Source organism: Paramisgurnus dabryanus, chromosome 19 (assembly GCF_030506205.2).
Source record: "Paramisgurnus dabryanus chromosome 19, PD_genome_1.1, whole genome shotgun sequence".
NCBI lineage: Eukaryota > Metazoa > Chordata > Actinopteri > Cypriniformes > Cobitidae > Paramisgurnus > Paramisgurnus dabryanus.
This window is the reverse complement of record NC_133355.1, coordinates 30740273-30756037: the sequence shown is the minus strand read 5'-3', so window position 1 is coordinate 30756037 and position 15765 is coordinate 30740273. Positions and strand designations below refer to the sequence as shown.

The 15765-nt window shown below is 47.1% G+C and overlaps 39 non-coding genes across 39 annotated transcripts in view; 6 read left to right on the top strand and 33 right to left on the bottom strand.

Annotated features, from left to right (window-relative positions):
• Positions 1 to 84: 84 nt before the first annotated feature.
• Positions 85 to 156, bottom strand: trnap-agg (transfer RNA proline (anticodon AGG)). The gene has a single exon. It is a non-coding gene; the product is annotated as a tRNA-Pro (tRNA).
• A 93-nt stretch (positions 157 to 249) lies between these two features.
• trnaa-agc (transfer RNA alanine (anticodon AGC)) lies at positions 250 to 322 on the top strand. Its single transcript has one exon. It is a non-coding gene; the product is annotated as a tRNA-Ala (tRNA).
• A 679-nt stretch (positions 323 to 1001) lies between these two features.
• On the bottom strand, positions 1002 to 1073 carry trnaq-cug (transfer RNA glutamine (anticodon CUG)). The gene has a single exon. It is a non-coding gene; the product is annotated as a tRNA-Gln (tRNA).
• Positions 1074 to 1170: 97 nt separating this feature from the next.
• On the bottom strand, positions 1171 to 1243 carry trnaf-gaa (transfer RNA phenylalanine (anticodon GAA)). Its single transcript has one exon. It is a non-coding gene; the product is annotated as a tRNA-Phe (tRNA).
• Positions 1244 to 1322: 79 nt separating this feature from the next.
• On the bottom strand, positions 1323 to 1396 carry trnai-aau (transfer RNA isoleucine (anticodon AAU)). The gene has a single exon. It is a non-coding gene; the product is annotated as a tRNA-Ile (tRNA).
• Positions 1397 to 1486: 90 nt separating this feature from the next.
• trnap-ugg (transfer RNA proline (anticodon UGG)) lies at positions 1487 to 1558 on the bottom strand. Its single transcript has one exon. It is a non-coding gene; the product is annotated as a tRNA-Pro (tRNA).
• Positions 1559 to 2659: 1101 nt separating this feature from the next.
• On the bottom strand, positions 2660 to 2731 carry trnap-agg (transfer RNA proline (anticodon AGG)). Its single transcript has one exon. It is a non-coding gene; the product is annotated as a tRNA-Pro (tRNA).
• A 93-nt stretch (positions 2732 to 2824) lies between these two features.
• trnaa-agc (transfer RNA alanine (anticodon AGC)) lies at positions 2825 to 2897 on the top strand. The gene has a single exon. It is a non-coding gene; the product is annotated as a tRNA-Ala (tRNA).
• Positions 2898 to 3586: 689 nt separating this feature from the next.
• Positions 3587 to 3658, bottom strand: trnaq-cug (transfer RNA glutamine (anticodon CUG)). Its single transcript has one exon. It is a non-coding gene; the product is annotated as a tRNA-Gln (tRNA).
• Positions 3659 to 3773: 115 nt separating this feature from the next.
• Positions 3774 to 3846, bottom strand: trnaf-gaa (transfer RNA phenylalanine (anticodon GAA)). Its single transcript has one exon. It is a non-coding gene; the product is annotated as a tRNA-Phe (tRNA).
• Positions 3847 to 3925: 79 nt separating this feature from the next.
• On the bottom strand, positions 3926 to 3999 carry trnai-aau (transfer RNA isoleucine (anticodon AAU)). The gene has a single exon. It is a non-coding gene; the product is annotated as a tRNA-Ile (tRNA).
• Positions 4000 to 4089: 90 nt separating this feature from the next.
• Positions 4090 to 4161, bottom strand: trnap-ugg (transfer RNA proline (anticodon UGG)). Its single transcript has one exon. It is a non-coding gene; the product is annotated as a tRNA-Pro (tRNA).
• A 1101-nt stretch (positions 4162 to 5262) lies between these two features.
• trnap-agg (transfer RNA proline (anticodon AGG)) lies at positions 5263 to 5334 on the bottom strand. Its single transcript has one exon. It is a non-coding gene; the product is annotated as a tRNA-Pro (tRNA).
• Positions 5335 to 5427: 93 nt separating this feature from the next.
• trnaa-agc (transfer RNA alanine (anticodon AGC)) lies at positions 5428 to 5500 on the top strand. Its single transcript has one exon. It is a non-coding gene; the product is annotated as a tRNA-Ala (tRNA).
• Positions 5501 to 6189: 689 nt separating this feature from the next.
• On the bottom strand, positions 6190 to 6261 carry trnaq-cug (transfer RNA glutamine (anticodon CUG)). Its single transcript has one exon. It is a non-coding gene; the product is annotated as a tRNA-Gln (tRNA).
• Positions 6262 to 6376: 115 nt separating this feature from the next.
• On the bottom strand, positions 6377 to 6449 carry trnaf-gaa (transfer RNA phenylalanine (anticodon GAA)). The gene has a single exon. It is a non-coding gene; the product is annotated as a tRNA-Phe (tRNA).
• A 79-nt stretch (positions 6450 to 6528) lies between these two features.
• Positions 6529 to 6602, bottom strand: trnai-aau (transfer RNA isoleucine (anticodon AAU)). Its single transcript has one exon. It is a non-coding gene; the product is annotated as a tRNA-Ile (tRNA).
• Positions 6603 to 6692: 90 nt separating this feature from the next.
• Positions 6693 to 6764, bottom strand: trnap-ugg (transfer RNA proline (anticodon UGG)). Its single transcript has one exon. It is a non-coding gene; the product is annotated as a tRNA-Pro (tRNA).
• Positions 6765 to 7865: 1101 nt separating this feature from the next.
• On the bottom strand, positions 7866 to 7937 carry trnap-agg (transfer RNA proline (anticodon AGG)). The gene has a single exon. It is a non-coding gene; the product is annotated as a tRNA-Pro (tRNA).
• A 93-nt stretch (positions 7938 to 8030) lies between these two features.
• On the top strand, positions 8031 to 8103 carry trnaa-agc (transfer RNA alanine (anticodon AGC)). The gene has a single exon. It is a non-coding gene; the product is annotated as a tRNA-Ala (tRNA).
• A 679-nt stretch (positions 8104 to 8782) lies between these two features.
• On the bottom strand, positions 8783 to 8854 carry trnaq-cug (transfer RNA glutamine (anticodon CUG)). The gene has a single exon. It is a non-coding gene; the product is annotated as a tRNA-Gln (tRNA).
• Positions 8855 to 8969: 115 nt separating this feature from the next.
• Positions 8970 to 9042, bottom strand: trnaf-gaa (transfer RNA phenylalanine (anticodon GAA)). Its single transcript has one exon. It is a non-coding gene; the product is annotated as a tRNA-Phe (tRNA).
• Positions 9043 to 9121: 79 nt separating this feature from the next.
• trnai-aau (transfer RNA isoleucine (anticodon AAU)) lies at positions 9122 to 9195 on the bottom strand. The gene has a single exon. It is a non-coding gene; the product is annotated as a tRNA-Ile (tRNA).
• Positions 9196 to 9285: 90 nt separating this feature from the next.
• trnap-agg (transfer RNA proline (anticodon AGG)) lies at positions 9286 to 9357 on the bottom strand. Its single transcript has one exon. It is a non-coding gene; the product is annotated as a tRNA-Pro (tRNA).
• A 93-nt stretch (positions 9358 to 9450) lies between these two features.
• trnaa-agc (transfer RNA alanine (anticodon AGC)) lies at positions 9451 to 9523 on the top strand. Its single transcript has one exon. It is a non-coding gene; the product is annotated as a tRNA-Ala (tRNA).
• Positions 9524 to 10202: 679 nt separating this feature from the next.
• Positions 10203 to 10274, bottom strand: trnaq-cug (transfer RNA glutamine (anticodon CUG)). The gene has a single exon. It is a non-coding gene; the product is annotated as a tRNA-Gln (tRNA).
• A 115-nt stretch (positions 10275 to 10389) lies between these two features.
• On the bottom strand, positions 10390 to 10462 carry trnaf-gaa (transfer RNA phenylalanine (anticodon GAA)). The gene has a single exon. It is a non-coding gene; the product is annotated as a tRNA-Phe (tRNA).
• A 79-nt stretch (positions 10463 to 10541) lies between these two features.
• Positions 10542 to 10615, bottom strand: trnai-aau (transfer RNA isoleucine (anticodon AAU)). The gene has a single exon. It is a non-coding gene; the product is annotated as a tRNA-Ile (tRNA).
• Positions 10616 to 10705: 90 nt separating this feature from the next.
• trnap-ugg (transfer RNA proline (anticodon UGG)) lies at positions 10706 to 10777 on the bottom strand. Its single transcript has one exon. It is a non-coding gene; the product is annotated as a tRNA-Pro (tRNA).
• A 1101-nt stretch (positions 10778 to 11878) lies between these two features.
• On the bottom strand, positions 11879 to 11950 carry trnap-agg (transfer RNA proline (anticodon AGG)). The gene has a single exon. It is a non-coding gene; the product is annotated as a tRNA-Pro (tRNA).
• Positions 11951 to 12043: 93 nt separating this feature from the next.
• Positions 12044 to 12116, top strand: trnaa-agc (transfer RNA alanine (anticodon AGC)). The gene has a single exon. It is a non-coding gene; the product is annotated as a tRNA-Ala (tRNA).
• Positions 12117 to 12795: 679 nt separating this feature from the next.
• On the bottom strand, positions 12796 to 12867 carry trnaq-cug (transfer RNA glutamine (anticodon CUG)). Its single transcript has one exon. It is a non-coding gene; the product is annotated as a tRNA-Gln (tRNA).
• A 115-nt stretch (positions 12868 to 12982) lies between these two features.
• On the bottom strand, positions 12983 to 13055 carry trnaf-gaa (transfer RNA phenylalanine (anticodon GAA)). The gene has a single exon. It is a non-coding gene; the product is annotated as a tRNA-Phe (tRNA).
• A 79-nt stretch (positions 13056 to 13134) lies between these two features.
• Positions 13135 to 13208, bottom strand: trnai-aau (transfer RNA isoleucine (anticodon AAU)). Its single transcript has one exon. It is a non-coding gene; the product is annotated as a tRNA-Ile (tRNA).
• A 90-nt stretch (positions 13209 to 13298) lies between these two features.
• trnap-ugg (transfer RNA proline (anticodon UGG)) lies at positions 13299 to 13370 on the bottom strand. The gene has a single exon. It is a non-coding gene; the product is annotated as a tRNA-Pro (tRNA).
• A 1101-nt stretch (positions 13371 to 14471) lies between these two features.
• trnap-agg (transfer RNA proline (anticodon AGG)) lies at positions 14472 to 14543 on the bottom strand. The gene has a single exon. It is a non-coding gene; the product is annotated as a tRNA-Pro (tRNA).
• Positions 14544 to 15401: 858 nt separating this feature from the next.
• Positions 15402 to 15473, bottom strand: trnaq-cug (transfer RNA glutamine (anticodon CUG)). Its single transcript has one exon. It is a non-coding gene; the product is annotated as a tRNA-Gln (tRNA).
• A 115-nt stretch (positions 15474 to 15588) lies between these two features.
• trnaf-gaa (transfer RNA phenylalanine (anticodon GAA)) lies at positions 15589 to 15661 on the bottom strand. Its single transcript has one exon. It is a non-coding gene; the product is annotated as a tRNA-Phe (tRNA).
• A 79-nt stretch (positions 15662 to 15740) lies between these two features.
• Positions 15741 to 15765, bottom strand: part of trnai-aau (transfer RNA isoleucine (anticodon AAU)) — a 74-nt gene continuing 49 nt past the window's right edge. Inside the window, exon 1 of the tRNA in view lies at positions 15741 to 15765. This exon is cut by the window's right edge and continues 49 nt beyond it. This is a non-coding gene — a tRNA (tRNA-Ile).

Genomic DNA, 15765 nt, shown 5'->3' with positions numbered 1-15765 from the left:
TGCTGCATGGAACTGCGCATGTCCCTGCCAAGACTGACATGATTGTTTCACAGTGCAGCAGCAACAAGCAGCAAACCGAAGGACGGGCTCGTCCGGGATTTGAGCCCGGGACCTCTCGCACCCTAAGCGAGAATCATACCCCTAGACCAACAAGCCGATCGAGGAACCCCACCGTCCCACTGGGAAACAATTTTCCACCACGTAGCAGCCAGCTTGGAAAAAGCCAAAGCAGTCTTGCGTTGGGCCCAAGGGGAATTAGCTCAAATGGTAGAGCGCTCGCTTAGCATGCGAGAGGTAGCGGGATCGATGCCCGCATTCTCCACGTGACTGTGATTTGTTGCTAATTGCTCTGATGTTACAGACCCGAGGCGTGCCCTCTCCTTGGGTGCTTTTGCGGTTCACACTTGCAGAAAAGGGATTCACTTTTCCTCCTGATCATACATTTTGCCTCAAAAAGCCAGCAGGTCCCAGTGTCGGTCCTCAGTATGGCACCTGAGCACACACATGAACGTCTCCTATACGGATGTTACTTCACAAAGCAACATGGAGCTTTACATTTCAAGAGCATTTTGTTGGTGCCATTTAAAATTGGAATCATTTTCTTTTAATGTTCATTTGTCTTCCTGTCATTTGTGTTAAGGTATTTTTATTGCATTTCATTGTCAGTTTGTACACGTGAGCTGTATGATTCCTTTGGCCTGTACACATGAACTGTGTGTTTCCTTTAGCCAAAACCTCGATGGATTTTTCATTTATCCTAAGGTTTCGTACATGTTTAATTTACTTCCTTGTAATGTGCTTGTGGTTGCTGAAATTTTGCACATTGTGTGTTGTCGGCTCACCGTCAGGGTGAGCAGAAAACAGTGCTTGAATTAACTCATTTTTTGTCTACAGCCCGAGTGCTCTGGTTACAAAGGCTTAAAGGGTGGGGGATTGTTTTGCGGATAACAAACACTGTTCCCTTGGACAAGGTTCTGCTTGGAAACCCCAAAACATCCAACAGGTCCCACCGAGATTTGAACTCGGATCGCTGGATTCAGAGTCCAGAGTGCTAACCATTACACCATGGAACCACACTCCGTGGGTCACGGAGAAAAGGACACTCGGACAGGAAGCGTTAGGTAAGCCCCAGTGAGTCGGCTAAACAAACCCTTAAGAATTGGCACTTGATGCCAAAACCCGGGATCGAACCAGGGACCTTTAGATCTTCAGTCTAACGCTCTCCCAACTGAGCTATTTCGGCCTCAAGGTTTCGTGTAGCAGGATTTCCATGACAAATCACAGCATTAAAGCGGTCAGCCAGAGAAGGTAGAGAAAAAGCTTGGCCCGTACGGGGATCGAACCCGCAACCTTGGCGTTATTAGCACCACGCTCTAACCAACTGAGCTAACCGGCCACGGTATGCTGCGTGGAACTGCGCATGTCCCTGCCAAGACTGACATGATTGTTTCACAGTGCAGCAGCAACAAGCAGCAAACCGAGGGACGGGCTCGTCCGGGATTTGAACCCGGGACCTCTCGCACCCAAAGCGAGAATCATACCCCTAGACCAACGAGCCAAGGTGTGCTGCTTTGTTGCTATGCCGCTCCGAAACACGTAACCACAACACAGTCACCAGTTCCCAGGGTCACAGTCATTTCAGCACAGGAAAAGCCCTTTTTGAAAAACTGCTGCAACATATAAGGAAACAAAATACTGTGACAAGGTCTGTATTGTTTAGCATTAATATTTTTTTGTTTGGAAAATCTGGAATAGTTAAACATGTTAATTTATTCTTAACGTCATTTCAGCATATATGGCTATATTCATGGTGAGAACTGGTTATTGGCAACATCAGAAATGCAGGTTAGGCGACTTGGAGATGTCAAATTGTCCTTCCCTCGGTATGTGTCTGTGTATAGATCAAGGTGGGTATAGTTTTTGTACCGTGAAAGGAAACCAAATAACGCAGTGCCTAGAGAAATTCCACGTTGACTCAAGGGGAACATGTAAACTCCACACAGAAAGGCTTCCTGACCCTGCCAGGGCTTGAACAGGGGACCTTCTTGCTGTGAGACAACAGTGCTCTGTCTGTGATGGCCACTGTGTTGCCCCAAACATCTTTATTAGAAGGGGAATCCCAATACTTAGTGTACGTTGTAACGTCAAGAAACATCTAAGAAGCCATGTCTTTATCACATTTTCCAAGTGTTGATTTTAGATTGGGAGAAAATTCTGATGAATCATCCGTAAACTAATTTGGACACCATGCATCACTAGCCTGGTTCTATATTTAACTCTCATAGCTCCAGGCACATCAGGGTTACCTAGCCAGGCCCAGTAGACAGGATGGTGTGCCTTTCCTGGCCAGGAGGGAGTAAGACGAATAGCCTGGTTCATTTTTCGGGTTGAGTCAATTGTGTTGCTTGAAATTAACTCATCGTTTGTTAAAACAGCATGCCCTCTCTGGTAGAAAGCATAAAGGGTAGGGGGATCGTCTAGGGGATTGCAAACCCAGACCGCCTCGGACATGGTATCTAACTGGAAATCCCAAAGGCAGAGGCGCCTCTGAGGGGTCTCTGACGTCCTTCACGGGTTTCTCGTTGACATTCCTCTACTGCCCGGATTGCCATACACAGCGGTGTTGTGTGTTAAAGCTCTGAGAGGCAAATTTAAAGGTGGGCTCGTCCGGGATTTGAACCCGGGACCTCTCGCACCCTAAGCGAGAATCATACCCCTAGACCAACGAGCCGATCGAGGAACCCCACCGTCCCACTGGGAAACAATTTTCCACCACGTAGCAGCCAGCTTGGAAAAAGCCAAAGCAGTCTTGCGTTGGGCCCAAGGGGAATTAGCTCAAATGGTAGAGCGCTCGCTTAGCATGCGAGAGGTAGCGGGATCGATGCCCGCATTCTCCACGTGACTGTGATTTGTTGCTAATTGCTCTGATGTTACAGACCCGAGGCGTGCCCTCTCCTTGGGTGCTTTTGCGGTTCACACTTGCAGAAAAGGGATTCACTTTTCCTCCTGATCTTACATTTTGCCTCAAAAAGCCAGCAGGTCCCAGTGTCGGTCCTCAGTATGGCACCTGAGCACACACATGAACGTCTCCTATACGGATGTTACTTCACAAAGCAACATGGAGCTTTACATTTCAAGAGCATTTTGTTGGTGCCATTTAAAATTGGAATCATTTTCTTTTAATGTTCATTTGTCTTCCTGTCATTTGTGTTAAGGTATTTTTATTGCATTTCATTGTCAGATTGTACACGTGAGCTGTATGATTCCTTTGGCCTGTACACATGAACTGTGTGTTTCCTTTAGCCAAAACCTCGATGGATTTTTCATTTATCCTAAGGTTTCGTACATGTTTAATTTACTTCCGTGTAATGTGCTTGTGGTTGCTGAAATTTTGCACATTGTGTGTTGTCGGCCCACCGTCAGGGTGAGCAGAAAAAAGTGCTCAATGTTGCTTGAATTAACTCATTTTTTGTCTACAGCCCGAGTGCTCTGGTTACAAAGGCTTAAAGGGCGGGGGATTGTTTTGCTGGTAACATTCACTGTTCCCTTGGACAAGGTTCTGCTTGGAAACCCCAAAACGTCCAACAGGTCCCACTGAGATTTGAACTCGGATCGCTGGATTCAGAGTCCAGAGTGCTAACCATTACACCATGGAACCACACTCTGCTTGTGCGTCTGACGCACTGGGTCACGGAGAAAAGGACACTCGGACAGGAAGCGTTAGGTAAGCCCCAGTGAGTCGGCTAAACAAACCCTTAAGAATTGGCACTTGATGCCGAAACCCGGGATCGAACCAGGGACCTTTAGATCTTCAGTCTAACGCTCTCCCAACTGAGCTATTTCGGCCTCAAGGTTTCGTGTAGCAGGATTTCCATGACAAATCACAGCATTAAAGCGGTCAGCCAGAGAAGGTAGAGAAAAAGCTTGGCCCGTACGGGGATCGAACCCGCGACCTTGGCGTTATTAGCACCACGCTCTAACCAACTGAGCTAACCGGCCACGGTATGCTGCGTGGAACTGCGCATGTCTCTGCCAAGACTGACATGATTGTTTCACAGTGCAGCAGCAACAAGCAGCAAAATGAGGGACGGGCTCGTCCGGGATTTGAACCCGGGACCTCTCGCACCCAAAGCGAGAATCATACCCCTAGACCAACGAGCCAAGGCGTGCTGCCTCGTTGCTATGCCGCTCCGAAACACGTAACCACAACACAGTCACCAGTTCCCAGGGTCACAGTCATTTCAGCACAGGAAAAGCCCTTTTTGAAAAACTGCTGCAACATATAAGGAAACAAAATACTGTGACAAGGTCTGTATTGTATAGCATTAATATTTTTTTGTTTGGAAAATCTGCAATAGTTAAACATGTTAATTTATTCTTAACGTCATTTCAGCATATATGGCTATATTCATGGTGAGAACTGGTTATTGGCAACATCAGAAATGCAGGTTAGGCGACTTGGAGATGTCAAATTGTCCTTCCCTCGGTATGTGTCTGTGTATAGATCAAGGTGGGTATAGTTTTTGTACCGTGAAAGGAAACCAAATAACGCAGTGCCTAGAGAAATTCCACGTTGACTCAAGGGGAACATGTAAACTCCACACAGAAAGGCTTGCTGACCCTGCCAGGGCTTGAACAGGGGACCTTCTTGCTGTGAGACAACAGTGCTCTGTTTGTGATGGCCATTGTGTTGCCCCAAACATCTTTATTAGAAGGGGAATCCCAATACTTAGTGTACGTTGTAACGTCAAGAAACATCTAAGAAGCCATGTCTTTATCACATTTTCCAAGTGTTGATTTTAGATTGGGAGAAAATTCTGATGAATCATCCGTAAACTAATTTGGACACCATGCATCACTAGCCTGGTTCTATATTTAACTCTCATAGCTCCAGGCACATCAGGATTACCTAGCCAGGCCCAGTAGACAGGATGGTGTGCCTTTCCTTGCCAGGAGGGAGTAAGACGAATAGCCTGGTTCATTTTTCGGGTTGAGTCAATTGTGTTGCTTGAAATTAACTCATCGTTTGTTAAAACAGCATGCCCTCTCTGGTAGAAAGCATAAAGGGTAGGGGGATCGTCTAGGGGATTGCAAACCCAGACCGCCTCGGACACGGTATCTAACTGGAAATCCCAAAGGCAGAGGCGCCTCTGAGGGGTCTCTGACGTCCTTCACGGGTTTCTCGTTGACATTCCTCTACTGCCCGGATTGCCATACACAGCGGTGTTGTGTGTTAAAGCTCTGAGAGGCAAATTTAAAGGTGGGCTCGTCCGGGATTTGAACCCGGGACCTCTCGCACCCTAAGCGAGAATCATACCCCTAGACCAACGAGCCGATCGAGGAACCCCACCGTCCCACTGGGAAACAATTTTCCACCACGTAGCAGCCAGCTTGGAAAAAGCCAAAGCAGTCTTGCGTTGGGCCCAAGGGGAATTAGCTCAAATGGTAGAGCGCTCGCTTAGCATGCGAGAGGTAGCGGGATCGATGCCCGCATTCTCCACGTGACTGTGATTTGTTGCTAATTGCTCTGATGTTACAGACCCGAGGCGTGCCCTCTCCTTGGGTGCTTTTGCGGTTCACACTTGCAGAAAAGGGATTCACTTTTCCTCCTGATCTTACATTTTGCCTCAAAAAGCCAGCAGGTCCCAGTGTCGGTCCTCAGTATGGCACCTGAGCACACACATGAACGTCTCCTATACGGATGTTACTTCACAAAGCAACATGGAGCTTTACATTTCAAGAGCATTTTGTTGGTGCCATTTAAAATTGGAATCATTTTCTTTTAATGTTCATTTGTCTTCCTGTCATTTGTGTTAAGGTATTTTTATTGCATTTCATTGTCAGATTGTACACGTGAGCTGTATGATTCCTTTGGCCTGTACACATGAACTGTGTGTTTCCTTTAGCCAAAACCTCGATGGATTTTTCATTTATCCTAAGGTTTCGTACATGTTTAATTTACTTCCGTGTAATGTGCTTGTGGTTGCTGAAATTTTGCACATTGTGTGTTGTCGGCCCACCGTCAGGGTGAGCAGAAAAAAGTGCTCAATGTTGCTTGAATTAACTCATTTTTTGTCTACAGCCCGAGTGCTCTGGTTACAAAGGCTTAAAGGGCGGGGGATTGTTTTGCTGGTAACATTCACTGTTCCCTTGGACAAGGTTCTGCTTGGAAACCCCAAAACGTCCAACAGGTCCCACTGAGATTTGAACTCGGATCGCTGGATTCAGAGTCCAGAGTGCTAACCATTACACCATGGAACCACACTCTGCTTGTGCGTCTGACGCACTGGGTCACGGAGAAAAGGACACTCGGACAGGAAGCGTTAGGTAAGCCCCAGTGAGTCGGCTAAACAAACCCTTAAGAATTGGCACTTGATGCCGAAACCCGGGATCGAACCAGGGACCTTTAGATCTTCAGTCTAACGCTCTCCCAACTGAGCTATTTCGGCCTCAAGGTTTCGTGTAGCAGGATTTCCATGACAAATCACAGCATTAAAGCGGTCAGCCAGAGAAGGTAGAGAAAAAGCTTGGCCCGTACGGGGATCGAACCCGCGACCTTGGCGTTATTAGCACCACGCTCTAACCAACTGAGCTAACCGGCCACGGTATGCTGCGTGGAACTGCGCATGTCTCTGCCAAGACTGACATGATTGTTTCACAGTGCAGCAGCAACAAGCAGCAAAATGAGGGACGGGCTCGTCCGGGATTTGAACCCGGGACCTCTCGCACCCAAAGCGAGAATCATACCCCTAGACCAACGAGCCAAGGCGTGCTGCCTCGTTGCTATGCCGCTCCGAAACACGTAACCACAACACAGTCACCAGTTCCCAGGGTCACAGTCATTTCAGCACAGGAAAAGCCCTTTTTGAAAAACTGCTGCAACATATAAGGAAACAAAATACTGTGACAAGGTCTGTATTGTATAGCATTAATATTTTTTTGTTTGGAAAATCTGCAATAGTTAAACATGTTAATTTATTCTTAACGTCATTTCAGCATATATGGCTATATTCATGGTGAGAACTGGTTATTGGCAACATCAGAAATGCAGGTTAGGCGACTTGGAGATGTCAAATTGTCCTTCCCTCGGTATGTGTCTGTGTATAGATCAAGGTGGGTATAGTTTTTGTACCGTGAAAGGAAACCAAATAACGCAGTGCCTAGAGAAATTCCACGTTGACTCAAGGGGAACATGTAAACTCCACACAGAAAGGCTTGCTGACCCTGCCAGGGCTTGAACAGGGGACCTTCTTGCTGTGAGACAACAGTGCTCTGTTTGTGATGGCCATTGTGTTGCCCCAAACATCTTTATTAGAAGGGGAATCCCAATACTTAGTGTACGTTGTAACGTCAAGAAACATCTAAGAAGCCATGTCTTTATCACATTTTCCAAGTGTTGATTTTAGATTGGGAGAAAATTCTGATGAATCATCCGTAAACTAATTTGGACACCATGCATCACTAGCCTGGTTCTATATTTAACTCTCATAGCTCCAGGCACATCAGGATTACCTAGCCAGGCCCAGTAGACAGGATGGTGTGCCTTTCCTTGCCAGGAGGGAGTAAGACAAATAGCCTGGTTCATTTTTCGGGTTGAGTCAATTGTGTTGCTTGAAATTAACTCATCGTTTGTTAAAACAGCATGCCCTCTCTGGTAGAAAGCATAAAGGGTAGGGGGATCGTCTAGGGGATTGCAAACCCAGACCGCCTCGGACACGGTATCTAACTGGAAATCCCAAAGGCAGAGGCGCCTCTGAGGGGTCTCTGACGTCCTTCACGGGTTTCTCGTTGACATTCCTCTACTGCCCGGATTGCCATACACAGCGGTGTTGTGTGTTAAAGCTCTGAGAGGCAAATTTAAAGGTGGGCTCGTCCGGGATTTGAACCCGGGACCTCTCGCACCCTAAGCGAGAATCATACCCCTAGACCAACGAGCCGATCGAGGAACCCCACCGTCCCACTGGGAAACAATTTTCCACCACGTAGCAGCCAGCTTGGAAAAAGCCAAAGCAGTCTTGCGTTGGGCCCAAGGGGAATTAGCTCAAATGGTAGAGCGCTCGCTTAGCATGCGAGAGGTAGCGGGATCGATGCCCGCATTCTCCACGTGACTGTGATTTGTTGCTAATTGCTCTGATGTTACAGACCCGAGGCGTGTCCTCTCCTTGGGTGCTTTTGCGGTTCACACTTGCAGAAAAGGGATTCACTTTTCCTCCTGATCTTACATTTTGCCTCAAAAAGCCAGCAGGTCCCAGTGTCGGTCCTCAGTATGGCACCTGAGCACACACATGAACGTCTCCTATACGGATGTTACTTCACAAAGCAACATGGAGCTTTACATTTCAAGAGCATTTTGTTGGTGCCATTTAACATTGGAATCATTTTCTTTTAATGTTCATTTGTCTTCCTGTCATTTGTGTTAAGGTATTTTTATTGCATTTCATTGTCAGTTTGTACACGTGAGCTGTATGATTCCTTTGGCCTGTACACATGAACTGTGTGTTTCCTTTAGCCAAAACCTCGATGGATTTTTCATTTATCCTAAGGTTTCGTGCATGTTTAATTTACTTCCTTGTAATGTGCTTGTGGTTGCTGAAATTTTGCACATTGTGTGTTGTCGGCCCACCGTCAGGGTGAGCAGAAAAAAGTGCTTGAATTAACTCATTTTTTGTCTACAGCCCGAGTGCTCTGGTTACAAAGGCTTAAAGGGTGGGGGATTGTTTTGCGGATAACAAACACTGTTCCCTTGGACAAGGTTCTGCTTGGAAACCCCAAAACATCCAACAGGTCCCACCGAGATTTGAACTCGGATCGCTGGATTCAGAGTCCAGAGTGCTAACCATTACACCATGGAACCACACTCTGCTTGTGCATCTGACGCACTGGGTCACGAAGAAAAAGACACTCGGACAGGAAGCGTTAGGTAAACCCCAGTGAGTCGGCTAAACAAACCCTTAAGAATTGGCACTTGATGCCGAAACCCGGGATCGAACCAGGGGCCTTTAGATCTTCAGTCTAACGCTCTCCCAACTGAGCTATTTCGGCCTCAAGGTTTCGTGTAGCAGGATTTCCATGACAAATCACAGCATTAAAGCGGTCAGCCAGAGAAGGTAGAGAAAAAGCTTGGCCCGTACGGGGATCGAACCCGCGACCTTGGCGTTATTAGCACCACGCTCTAACCAACTGAGCTAACCGGCCACGGTATGCTGCATGGAACTGCGCATGTCCCTGCCAAGACTGACATGATTGTTTCACAGTGCAGCAGCAACAAGCAGCAAACCGAAGGACGGGCTCGTCCGGGATTTGAGCCCGGGACCTCTCGCACCCTAAGCGAGAATCATACCCCTAGACCAACAAGCCGATCGAGGAACCCCACCGTCCCACTGGGAAACAATTTTCCACCACGTAGCAGCCAGCTTGGAAAAAGCCAAAGCAGTCTTGCGTTGGGCCCAAGGGGAATTAGCTCAAATGGTAGAGCGCTCGCTTAGCATGCGAGAGGTAGCGGGATCGATGCCCGCATTCTCCACGTGACTGTGATTTGTTGCTAATTGCTCTGATGTTACAGACCCGAGGCGTGCCCTCTCCTTGGGTGCTTTTGCGGTTCACACTTGCAGAAAAGGGATTCACTTTTCCTCCTGATCATACATTTTGCCTCAAAAAGCCAGCAGGTCCCAGTGTCGGTCCTCAGTATGGCACCTGAGCACACACATGAACGTCTCCTATACGGATGTTACTTCACAAAGCAACATGGAGCTTTACATTTCAAGAGCATTTTGTTGGTGCCATTTAAAATTGGAATCATTTTCTTTTAATGTTCATTTGTCTTCCTGTCATTTGTGTTAAGGTATTTTTATTGCATTTCATTGTCAGTTTGTACACGTGAGCTGTATGATTCCTTTGGCCTGTACACATGAACTGTGTGTTTCCTTTAGCCAAAACCTCGATGGATTTTTCATTTATCCTAAGGTTTCGTGCATGTTTAATTTACTTCCTTGTAATGTGCTTGTGGTTGCTGAAATTTTGCACATTGTGTGTTGTCGGCTCACCGTCAGGGTGAGCAGAAAACAGTGCTTGAATTAACTCATTTTTTGTCTACAGCCCGAGTGCTCTGGTTACAAAGGCTTAAAGGGTGGGGGATTGTTTTGCGGATAACAAACACTGTTCCCTTGGACAAGGTTCTGCTTGGAAACCCCAAAACATCCAACAGGTCCCACCGAGATTTGAACTCGGATCGCTGGATTCAGAGTCCAGAGTGCTAACCATTACACCATGGAACCACATTCTGCTTGTGCATCTGACGCACTGGGTCACGGAGAAAAAGACACTCGGACAGGAAGCGTTAGGTAAACCCCAGTGAGTCGGCTAAACAAACCCTTAAGAATTGGCACTTGATGCCGAAACCCGGGATCGAACCAGGGACCTTTAGATCTTCAGTCTAACGCTCTCCCAACTGAGCTATTTCGGCCTCAAGGTTTCGTGTAGCAGGATTTCCATGACAAATCACAGCATTAAAGCGGTCAGCCAGAGAAGGTAGAGAAAAAGCTTGGCCCGTACGGGGATCGAACCCGCGACCTTGGCGTTATTAGCACCACGCTCTAACCAACTGAGCTAACCGGCCACGGTATGCTGCGTGGAACTGCGCATGTCCCTGCCAAGACTGACATGATTGTTTCACAGTGCCGCAGCAACAAGCAGCAAACCGAGGGACGGGCTCGTCCGGGATTTGAACCCGGGACCTCTCGCACCCAAAGCGAGAATCATACCCCTAGACCAACGAGCCAAGGCGTGCTGCCTCGTTGCTATGCCGCTCCGAAACACGTAACCACAACACAGTCACCAGTTCCCAGGGTCACAGTCATTTCAGCACAGGAAAAGCCCTTTTTGAAAAACTGCTGCAACATATAAGGAAACAAAATACTGTGACAAGGTCTGTATTGTATAGCATTAATATTTTTTTGTTTGGAAAATCTGGAATAGTTAAACATGTTAATTTATTCTTAACGTCATTTCAGCATATATGGCTATATTCATGGTGAGAACTGGTTATTGGCAACATCAGAAATGCAGGTTAGGCGACTTGGAGATGTCAAATTGTCCTTCCCTCGGTATGTGTCTGTGTATAGATCAAGGTGGGTATAGTTTTTGTACCGTGAAAGGAAACCAAATAACGCAGTGCCTAGAGAAATTCCACGTTGACTCAAGGGGAACATGTAAACTCCACACAGAAAGGCTTCCTGACCCTGCCAGGGCTTGAACAGGGGACCTTCTTGCTGTGAGACAACAGTGCTCTGTTTGTGATGGCCACTGTGTTGCCCCAAACATCTTTATTAGAAAGGGAATCCCAATACTTAGTGTACGTTGTAACGTCAAGAAACATCTAAGAAGCCATGTCTTTATCACATTTTCCAAGTGTTGATTTTAGATTGGGAGAAAATTCTGATGAATCATCCGTAAACTAATTTGGACACCATGCATCACTAGCCTGGTTCTATATTTAACTCTCATAGCTCCAGGCACATCAGGGTTACCTAGCCAGGCCCAGTAGACAGGATGGTGTGCCTTTCCTGGCCAGGAGGGAGTAAGACGAATAGCCTGGTTCATTTTTCGGGTTGAGTCAATTGTGTTGCTTGAAATTAACTCATCGTTTGTTAAAACAGCATGCCCTCTCTGGTAGAAAGCATAAAGGGTAGGGGGATCGTCTAGGGGATTGCAAACCCAGACCGCCTCGGACACGGTATCTAACTGGAAATCCCAAAGGCAGAGGCGCCTCTGAGGGGTCTCTGACGTCCTTCACGGGTTTCTCGTTGACATTCCTCTACTGCCCGGATTGCCATACACAGCGGTGTTGTGTGTTAAAGCTCTGAGAGGCAAATTTAAAGGTGGGCTCGTCCAGGATTTGAACCCGGGACCTCTCGCACCCTAAGCGAGAATCATACCCCTAGACCAACGAGCCGATCGAGGAACCCCACCGTCCCACTGGGAAACAATTTTCCACCACGTAGCAGCCAGCTTGGAAAAAGCCAAAGCAGTCTTGCGTTGGGCCCAAGGGGAATTAGCTCAAATGGTAGAGCGCTCGCTTAGCATGCGAGAGGTAGCGGGATCGATGCCCGCATTCTCCACGTGACTGTGATTTGTTGCTAATTGCTCTGATGTTACAGACCCGAGGCGTGCCCTCTCCTTGGGTGCTTTTGCGGTTCACACTTGCAGAAAAGGGATTCACTTTTCCTCCTGATCATACATTTTGCCTCAAAAAGCCAGCAGGTCCCAGTGTCGGTCCTCAGTATGGCACCTGAGCACACACATGAACGTCTCCTATACGGATGTTACTTCACAAAGCAACATGGAGCTTTACATTTCAAGAGCATTTTGTTGGTGCCATTTAAAATTGGAATCATTTTCTTTTAATGTTCATTTGTCTTCCTGTCATTTGTGTTAAGGTATTTTTATTGCATTTCATTGTCAGTTTGTACACGTGAGCTGTATGATTCCTTTGGCCTGTACACATGAACTGTGTGTTTCCTTTAGCCAAAACCTCGATGGATTTTTCATTTATCCTAAGGTTTCGTACATGTTTAATTTACTTCCTTGTAATGTGCTTGTGGTTGCTGAAGTTTTGCACATTGTGTGTTGTCGGCCCACCGTCAGGGTGAGCAGAAAAAAGTGCTTGAATTAACTCATTTTTTGTCTACAGCCCGAGTGCTCTGGTTACAAAGGCTTAAAGGGCGGGGGATTGTTTTGCGGGTAACAAACACTGTTCCCTTGGACAAGGTTCTGCTTGGAAACCCCAAAACGTCCAACAGGTCCCACTGAGATTTGAACTCGGATCGCTGGATTCAGAGTCCAGAGTGCTAACCATTACACCATGGAACCACACTCTGCTTGTGCGTCTGACGCACTGGGTCACGGAGAAAAGGACACTCGGACAGGAAGCGTTAGGTAAGCCCCAGTGAGTCGGCTAAACAAACCCTTAAGAATTGGCACTTGATGCCAAAACCCGGGATCGAACCAGGGACCTTTAGATCTTCAGTCTAACGCTCTCCCAACTGAGCTATTTCGGCCTCAAGGTTTCGTGTAGCAGGATTTCCATGACAAATCACAGCATTAAAGCGGTCAGCCAGAGAAGGTAGAGAAAAAGCTTGGCCCGTACGGGGATCGAACCCGCAACCTTGGCGTTATTAGCACCACGCTCTAACCAACTGAGCTAACCGGCCACGGTATGCTGCGTGGAACTGCGCATGTCCCTGCCAAGACTGACATGATTGTTTCACAGTGCAGCAGCAACAAGCAGCAAACCGAGGGACGGGCTCGTCCGGGATTTGAACCCGGGACCTCTCGCACCCAAAGCGAGAATCATACCCCTAGACCAACGAGCCAAGGTGTGCTGCTTTGTTGCTATGCCGCTCCGAAACACGTAACCACAACACAGTCACCAGTTCCCAGGGTCACAGTCATTTCAGCACAGGAAAAGCCCTTTTTGAAAAACTGCTGCAACATATAAGGAAACAAAATACTGTGACAAGGTCTGTATTGTTTAGCATTAATATTTTTTTGTTTGGAAAATCTGGAATAGTTAAACATGTTAATTTATTCTTAACGTCATTTCAGCATATATGGCTATATTCATGGTGAGAACTGGTTATTGGCAACATCAGAAATGCAGGTTAGGCGACTTGGAGATGTCAAATTGTCCTTCCCTCGGTATGTGTCTGTGTATAGATCAAGGTGGGTATAGTTTTTGTACCGTGAAAGGAAACCAAATAACGCAGTGCCTAGAGAAATTCCACGTTGACTCAAGGGGAACATGTAAACTCCACACAGAAAGGCTTCCTGACCCTGCCAGGGCTTGAACAGGGGACCTTCTTGCTGTGAGACAACAGTGCTCTGTCTGTGACGGCCACTGTGTTGCCCCAAACATCTTTATTAGTAGGGGAATCTCAATACTTAGTGTACTTTGTAACGTCAAGAAACATCTAAGAAGCCATGTCTTTATCACATTTTCCAAGTGTTGATTTTAGATTGGGAGAAAATTCTGATGAATCATCCGTAAACTAATTTGGACACCATGCATCACTAGCCTGGTTCTATATTTAACTCTCATAGCTCCAGGCACATAAGGGTTACCTAGCCAGGCCCAGTAGACAGGATGGTGTGCCTTTCCTGGCCAGGAGGGAGTAAGACGAATAGCCTGGTTCATTTTTCGGGTTGAGTCAATTGTGTTGCTTGAAATTAACTCATCGTTTGTTAAAACAGCATGCCCTCTCTGGTAGAAAGCATAAAGGGTAGGGGGATCGTCTAGGGGATTGCAAACCCAGACCGCCTCGGACACGGTATCTAACTGGAAATCCCAAAGGCAGAGGCGCCTCTGAGGGGTCTCTGACGTCCTTCACGGGTTTCTCGTTGACATTCCTCTACTGCCCGGATTGCCATACACAGCGGTGTTGTGTGTTAAAGCTCTGAGAGGCAAATTTAAAGGTGGGCTCGTCCGGGATTTGAACCCGGGACCTCTCGCACCCTAAGCGAGAATCATACCCCTAGACCAACGAGCCGATCGAGGAACCCCACCGTCCCACTGGGAAACAATTTTCCACCACGTAGCAGCCAGCTTGGAAAAAGCCAAAGCAGTCTTGCGTTGGGCCCAAGGGGAATTAGCTCAAATGGTAGAGCGCTCTGGTAGAGCGCTCGCTTAGCATGCGAGAGGTAGCGGGATCGATGCCCGCATTCTCCACGTGACTGTGATTTGTTGCTAATTGCTCTGATGTTACAGACCCGAGGCGTGCCCTCTCCTTGGGTGCTTTTGCGGTTCACACTTGCAGAAAAGGGATTCACTTTTCCTCCTGATCTTACATTTTGCCTCAAAAAGCCAGCAGGTCCCAGTGTCGGTCCTCAGTATGGCACCTGAGCACACACATGAACGTCTCCTATACGGATGTTACTTCACAAAGCAACATGGAGCTTTACATTTCAAGAGCATTTTGTTGGTGCCATTTAAAATTGGAATCATTTTCTTTTAATGTTCATTTGTCTTCCTGTCATTTGTGTTAAGGTATTTTTATTGCATTTCATTGTCAGATTGTACACGTGAGCTGTATGATTCCTTTGGCCTGTACACATGAACTGTGTGTTTCCTTTAGCCAAAACCTCGATGGATTTTTCATTTATCCTAAGGTTTCGTACATGTTTAATTTACTTCCGTGTAATGTGCTTGTGGTTGCTGAAATTTTGCACATTGTGTGTTGTCGGCCCACTGTCAGGGTGAGCAGAAAAAAGTGCTTGAATTAACTCATTTTTTGTCTACAGCCCGAGTGCTCTGGTTACAAAGGCTTAAAGGGTGGAGGATTGTTTTGCGGGTAACAAACACTGTTCCCTTGGACAAGGTTCTGCTTGGAAACCCCAAAACGTCCAACAGGTCCCACCGAGATTTGAACTCGGATCGCTGGATTCAGAGTCCAGAGTGCTAACCATTACACCATGGAACCACACTCTGCTTGTGCGTCTGACGCACTGGGTCACGGAGAAAAGGACACTCGGACAGGAAGCGTTAGGTAAGCCCCAGTGAGTCGGCTAAACAAACCCTTAAGAATTGGCACTTGATGCCGAAACCCGGGATCGAACCAGGGACCTTTAAATCTTCAGTCTAACGCTCTCCCAACTGAGCTATTTCGGCCTCAAGGTTTTGTGTAGCAGGATTTCCATGACAAATCACAGCATTAAAGCGGTCAGCCAGAGAAGGTAGAGAAAAAGCTTGGCCCGTACAGGGATCGAACCCGC